Below are 7,763 nucleotides of genomic sequence, written 5' to 3' on the forward strand. Positions count from 1 at the left end.
GTCAGCTATCTCTCTTCAATGATTTTGAAATCCCCAGAGACGTCATCTCCTCCCACCAGGGCTCCGTTCAAAGCCTCTGCATCCTGTCATGCTACCTGAGCAAGCATACCATGCCCTGCACGGTGGATGCCTGGCTGGAATCCCCTGACTTCACAGAACTACAGCTGCTTGACTTCTACTATTCCCCTAGAAATCACATACCACATACCGAACGCCATGAACTTGTGCCCTCAGCACCGATGTCCATCTCAGGGTTTTCGTCCTCTCTCCACACCGCCACCTTTGCACAGTGCTACCTACCAGACAATCTGGTACTAAACCTTCGACTCCCATTTCTCAAGAAACTTTCTAATAATGATCATGATGCCCTCATGTCCGTATTTTATTTTTATCGACACCTCTATCTCTAAACATGTGGTAATATTTTTCGATTTCGGCTTTCGCTTGAGGACAAGCGAGGTCTAAGCTTGGGGGAGTTGATACGTCCATTTTGCATCATGCTTTTATATCGATATTTATTGCATTACGGGCTATTATTACACATTATGTCACAATACTTATGCCTATTCTCTCTTATTTTACAAGGTTTACATAAAGAGGGAGAATGCCGACAGCTGGGATTCTGGGCTGGAAAAGGAGCAAATATTGGAGACCTATTCTGCACAGCTCCAAAAGTCCTGAAACTTCACGGAAGTCATTTTCAGAATATATAAAAAATACTGAGCGCAAGAAGTTCCAGAGGGGGGCCACACCCTGCCCACGAGGGTGGGGGGCGCGCCCTACCCCCCTGGGTGCGCCCCCTGCCTGGTGGGACCCTGGTGGCCCTCCGATTCCCATCTTCTGCTATATGGAGTCTTTCGATGAGAGAAAAATCATAAGCCATCTTTCCGGATGAGAAAAAAATCATTGCCATCATCATCACCAACGATCCTCTCATTGGGAGGGGGTCAATCTCCATCAACATCTTCACCAGCACCATCTCCTCTCAAATCCTAGTTCATCTCTTGTATCCAATTCTTGTCTCTAAGTCTGGGATTGGTACCTGTGGGTTGCTAGTAGTGTTGATTACTCCTTGTAGTTGATGCTAGTTGGTTTATTTGGTGGATGATCATATGTTCAGATCATATATGCATATTAATACCCCCTCTGATTATGAACATGAATATGCTTTGTGAGTAGTTACGTTTGTTCCCGGGGACATGGGAGAAGTCTTGCTATTAGTAGTCATGTGAATTTGGTATTCGTTCGATATTTTGATGAGATGTATGTTGTCTCTCCTCTAGTGGTGTTATGTGAACGTCGACTACATGACACCTCACCATTATTTGCGCCTAGAGGAAGGCATTGGGAAGTAATAAGTAGATGATGGGTTGCTAGACTGACAGAAGCTTAAACCCTAGTTTATGTGTTGCTTCGTAAGGGGCTGATTTGGATCCACATGTTTCATGTTATGGTTAGGTTTACCTTAATACTTTTGTTGTAGTTGCGGATGCTTTCAATAGAGGTTAATCATAAGTGGGATGCTTGTCCAAGTAAGGACAGCACCCAAGCACCGGTCCACCCACATATCAGATTATCAAATTACCGAACATGAATCATATGATCGTGATGAAACCTAGCTTGACGATAATTCCCATGTGTCCTCGGGAGCGCTTTTATCTATATAAGAATTTGTCCAGGCTTGTCCTTTGCTACAAAAAGGATTGGGCCACCTAGCTGCACTTTATTTACTTTTGTTACTTGTTGCTCGTTACAAATTATCTTATCACAAAACTATCTATTACCTATAATTTCAGTGCTTGCAGAGAATACCTTGCTGAAAACCGCTTATCATTTCCTTCTGCTCCTCGTTGGGTTCGACACTCTTACTTATCGAAAGGACTATGATAGATCCCCTATACTTGTGGGTCATCAAGACTCTTTCCTGGCACCGTTGCCGGGGAGTGAAGCGCCTTTGGTAGGTGGAATTTGGTAAGGAAAAATTTATATAGTGTGCTGAAATTTACTGTCACTTGTTACTATGGAAAGTAATCCTTTGAGGGGCTTGTTCGGGGTATCTTCACCCCGACCAGTAGAGCATAGAGTTGCATGTAACCCCTTGTACAAAGCCAGGCGTAGACCCTAAGAAACAGAGAAATGAATGAAGCGTTGGGGGCCCCAAAAAGTTGCTTGCATGCATAAGCATCTCATGAGCATTGCATATGCATATAGATAAGATCACATATTGCATCATTTCCATCTGCATAAAACTACGGGTTCCTGACGAGAACTTGGTCTCGGAGGGAAGCTGGAAAGATGAACCAACAATGCGATCTCCGGCAAGCCAAATAGATAAGTTCTATCTCTTGTCTAATGTAGGGTGGAACCATAGACGGCTGATCTTTCACGAAAGGAGCAGATCCCGCGAAGAACACGAAGAACACGAGGGGAAACATGAGAGAATCACTCAAACCAACAAGAACGATCACACATGTGCTAGCTCCTCAAAACACAAAGAGAGATACACGATCCAAAGTCAACAAAGGACAATACAAGAGGTAACCGGTTCTTATCCATAAGGAGGTCTTGAATCCACGAGGGGATCTTTCCATGAGGGGTCTTGAATCCAAGGTGGATCTTCTCCATAGAGGCCGCGGTCTCTCTCGTGGAGTAGATCCGTATGGATGAGAAAATCTCTATCGCAAATGAGCTAAACCTATGCTAAACCTAGAAAGGAGATGGAGGTGGTCTATTTAGAGTCTAAGCCACGAAGGGTTAAGTGGGAGAGAGATACAAGGCCAAAGGCCCGGCTGCGCACACGTAGGTACCGGACAACCGGTGGGGGTCGCACGTCTGGTGGCTTAGGACGGTCCAGACGTTCGGCGCGCATCGGACGTCCGTTGATTCTTCACGAGACAGGTGGCGCCGGACGCCCGGTCGGCGTCAGTCGTCCGGTCGTTGGGCTTGGTCTGCAGCTGGTCAAGGGTGTGTTCAACATTCGGTGGACGCCGGTTGTCTGGGCGCTGCAGAGTGTCGGACGTCCGGCCACTGTAGACTCTGCAGCTTCATCTTCTTCTTCTTCCGTCGCCGCTTCCATGCTTCCCTCGCGGATGGTGTAGTTGTACACTTGCACTCGCACTCCTCTTCGTCATCCGTAGTGTTCCGATAATAACTATGCATGCACACGGGAGATGTGTCAAGTAGTATACCATCCTCGAAGGGGTCAAGTGAGCACGTGTAAAGGAGATGATTCACCTTTGTGTATGTGAAGTATATGTCACACGTGTCACTTGCCGAACGGACTCTTGACATGGTGATTGTCGGCGTTCTGGGAACGGGGGTACCCAGACTTGCCTACCTGCGGCCCTGTATGGCCCATCTTCACCAGCAAACACTCAAGACCCTCGCAAGGGGCCAAGCCTAGCGAGGTGGACGGCACAAGACCTCCTCGGGGGTAGCCTCACCAGGCTGGCTCACGAGGGGCGGAGAGATCAAGGCAAGGGACACCTCGCTAGGCTTCTATGACGCAAGCCATGATGACTGGAGCCAGGCGGGCGCCAGGCGAGCGCCAGCACGCGTAGTGTACTTGTTTCCTCTTTGGTGCTAAAGAGGCAAGCGTAGGAGAGAAGTCCCGAGGCATCATGCAAAGGTTTCCATATCGGTGCAACGAGACCAAGACCAGTAGGACGGCAGGACGGAGGTCACCGTGGAGCCCAAGACGGCATCACCACCAGAGCCTTTGGCAGGTGTAACGCCCTCGATGTGGCTATAGCTCCCACGTGTCAAGGCACGACTTAGAGACTTAACCGCATTGAAAGCAATGTCGCAAGTTAGGCAATCTTCACAACATCCCATGTAATATAGAGACCATCACGGTAACTCACACTGTTGATTCATTTTAATTAAGTTAAGGTTCAAGTTATCTACAACCGGACATTAACAAATTCCCATCTGCCCATAACCACGGGCACGGCTTTCAAAAGTTCAAATCCCTGCAGGGGAGTCCCAACTTAGCCCATGACAAGCTCTCACGGTCTTAAACGAATAGACCTTCTCCCGAGACATTTCGATCAGACTCGGTATCCCGGTTCTACAAGACACTTCGACAGGTTAAAACAAATCCAGCAACACTGCCCGAATGTGCCGACAAATCTTGATAGGAGCTGCACATATATCGTTCTCAGGGCACACTCAGATGAACACTACGTACAACTAATACCAACCCTCGAGTTTCCCCGAGGTGGCGCTGCAAGTGGCTCTGTTTGGACCAACACTCAGAGGAGCACTGGCCCGGGGGGGTTTAAAATAAGATGACCCTCGGGCTCCGGAAACCCAAGGGAAAAAGAGGCTAGGTGGAAAATGGTAAAACCAAGGTTGGGCATTGCTGGAAAAGCTTTAATCAAGGCGAACTATCAAGGGGTTCCCATTATCACCCAACCGCGTAAGGGATGCAAAAATCCGGGAACATAACACCGATATGACGGAAACTAGGGCGGCAAGAGTGGAACAAAACACTAGGCGAGAGGCCGAGCCTTCCACCCTTTACCAAGTATATAGATGCATTAAGATAACAAGATAATATAATGATATCCCAACAAGTAAATAATGTTCCAACAAGGAACGGCCTCCAATCTTCACCTGCAACTAGCAACGCTATAAGAGGGGTTGAGCAAAGCGGTAACATAGCCAATCAATGGTTTGCTAGAACATGGTGGGTTAGAGGTTTGACATGGCAATTTGGGAGGCATGAAAATCAAGTGGTAGGCATCGTAGCATAGGCATAGCAAAAGAGCGAGCATCTAGCAAAGCAAAGATAGTAGTGATTTCGAGGGTATGATCATCTTGCCTGCAAAGTTGTCAGAGTTGACTGGATCTTCGAAAGCAAACTCAACGGACTCCTCGTTAGCGAACTCGTCTCCCGGCTCTAACCAAACAAGACAAACAAGCAAACGGAACACAATCAACCACGTGCAAACTCAAACAACATGATGCAAACATGGTATGCTATGCGGGAAGCGATATGCGATGCATATGCAAGATTTGACAAGGAATGCATGAATCTGGCCTCAACTTGGAAAACCAAGTGTGCCACTGGAAAGATGAGATGAAATCGCTTGAAAATGATATAAAGAACGCCGGAATCGGAGTTACGGTTTGGGAATGGCAAGCAATTCAAATATGACCACGTTCTGTGATTTACAGCAAGTAGCCATCTAAATACAACAAGATGAACATGCTACAGCACTCAAACATGGCAACAAAATACATGGCAGGGATCCATTCATGATGCTTAACAAAATCCTAGCACCGTGCTACGGCCAATTCATCCAATAACAGGTTCAAACAAGCATGGCAAAAATGCATTTGGTAAACAGATTTCAGACTTAGTGAAATTAACACTTGTCTGGAATTTCAGATCAGGTAGCACACTTTGGGGCATGAAAACTATATGCTACAGGACCTGAACATAGCCAAGTAAAGCATGGCATGGAGCTACTCAAAGAGCTTAACAAAAGTCCCTTAATGACCTTGAGCCAAAAGGGATCAGGAAATACATTTGCAAGCATGTGAACATGGCAAAAAGATAATCAGTTCTCAGACTTAGTGAAAACTGGAGCATGCAAAATCAGATATCAAGTAGGCATGTTTACAAGCTCGATGCACTCACTAAAGAGCAAGGCATGACAATCTAAGCATACACCCATCAAGAATACACATTATACAAGCTAGACATGGCAAGAACAATAACATAGCATGCACGGATCAACTACAACATCCTCGGCAAAATCGCTAACAAGTAGAGCTCGATTGACTCAAGCTAGGGTGCACCATAATTACAAACAAAGACATGGATGGATAGGGCACTACAAGATCAACAAAACATCCTTACTGATCATCTTCAAAAGAGGCACGGATCACTAGGAAACAACATGAACATATGCCATAATGAGATAAACAGATCAAGGACTTAGTGGAAATCCTAAGTCCCTGAAATCAGCATTAAAGAATGCTCCACTTTGCAAGCTTGTGCTAGTCACCACACACATCAGAAAAATACATGGGTTGCACCTCTGGATAGATGGCAAAACATATAACAAAACACATGTAGAGCTCATGGGCATATCATGCACACATTAATCATGGCAAGAATGACAAATATCTAATTGGAGCAGCAGATCTGACAATTATCTCAAATAGCATTCTTCTAACAGCATTTCGGGCATCAAGATGAACCCAAATGAAAATGATGCATTGAGATGAAATGATGTGCTCTCTGAGAAGAACATTTTGATGTGCTATATGCCCAAAACGGAGCTACGGATGCAAAGTTACGATGCGATGAACATAGACAAAATAAATAGGGTTTCCGGCAAAAAAGACAACCGAGGCAAGATCCGGATCCAGATCTGGCCGGGTGCGGTTTACGAGGTTGGCCGGCAACTGTTCACCGGCGACGGGGCGCGGCCGGAGCAAGCGGACGAGGAGGAGGTCGGCCGCGGTCGGGCATCGAAGCCGGAGATGGCGGCGCGAGGCGGATGGAACGGCTCCGGCGGTCGCCGGAAACGGCGGCGGCCCGGTGCGGCAAGCCGGGCGGCGGCGGAGCCACCGGAGATGGCGGCGCGGTGCTCCGGGAGGCCGGCCTCGGGGAAGAGAGGCGGCGGGAGGCGAGGAGCCTCGGGCCCGGTCAGCGTCGTGGAGGGCCCGCGGCGGGCTTCGCGGGCCGGGCGCGATTCGCGGCGAAGTGGGGCTCGCGGGAGCTGACGTGGCGGCGGCGGTGCGTGTCGGACAATGTCCGGCCCGGCGGATTTTGTCTGGCGGCGGCGGGTGGAGATGGACCTAGGGATTTCGGGGGGAAGGAGAAGGAGATTTTCGGGGGTGTCTTTATATAGGCATAGAGGCAGCTGGGAGAGTCCAAATGAGGTGCGGTTTTCGGCCACGCGATCGTGATCGAACGCTCTAGATGATGGAGAGGGTTTTGGTGGGTTTTGGGCCAACTTGGAGGGGTGTTGGGCTGCAACACACACAAGGCCTTTTCGGTCCCTCGGTTAACCGTTGGAGCATCAAACGAAGTCCAAATGGTACAAAACATGACAGGCGGTCTACCGGTAGTAAACCAAGGTCGCTTGGCAAGTCTCGGTCCAATCCGGAAATGTTTAATCCCCACACACGAAAGAAAGGTAGAAATGACCACCGGAGGAGAACGGAGCGCCGGAATGCAAAACGGACAACGGGGAAAATGCTCGAATGCATGAGATGAACACGTATGCAAATGCAATGCACATGATGACATGATATGAGATGCATGACAACGATAACAACACACGAAGACAAAAACCCGAACCCGAGAAAATAAAATAACTTAACGCCAGAAACGGCAAGAGTTGGATTACATATTGGGTAAATTACATCTGGGGTGTTACAACACTCCACCACTACGAAAGGATCTCATCCCGAGATCTTGGACTGAAAGAACGTCGGGTACTCAGAACGGAGGTGATCCTTGCGTTCCCAGGTAGCTTCACGGTCGGAATGGTGTGACCACTTGACTTTGAGGAATTTGATTGACTTGTTGCAAGTCTTGCGTTCAGTCTCTTCAAGAATAGCAACGGGGTGCTCACGATAAGAGAGATCTTCTTGGAGCTCAATGTCCTCGAAGTTGACGGTGCGGTCAGCACTTTCGGAGCTGAGAGACATGGAACACGTCATGCACATTTGCAAAGTTTGAAGGAAGCTCGAGTTGATAGGCGAGATCGCCTCTCTTGCTGACGATCTTGAAAGGTCCC

Source organism: Triticum urartu, chromosome 5A (genome assembly GCF_056163025.1).
Source record: "Triticum urartu cultivar PI428250 chromosome 5A, HENAU_Tu73, whole genome shotgun sequence".
Classification (NCBI taxonomy): Eukaryota; Viridiplantae; Streptophyta; class Magnoliopsida; order Poales; family Poaceae; genus Triticum; species Triticum urartu.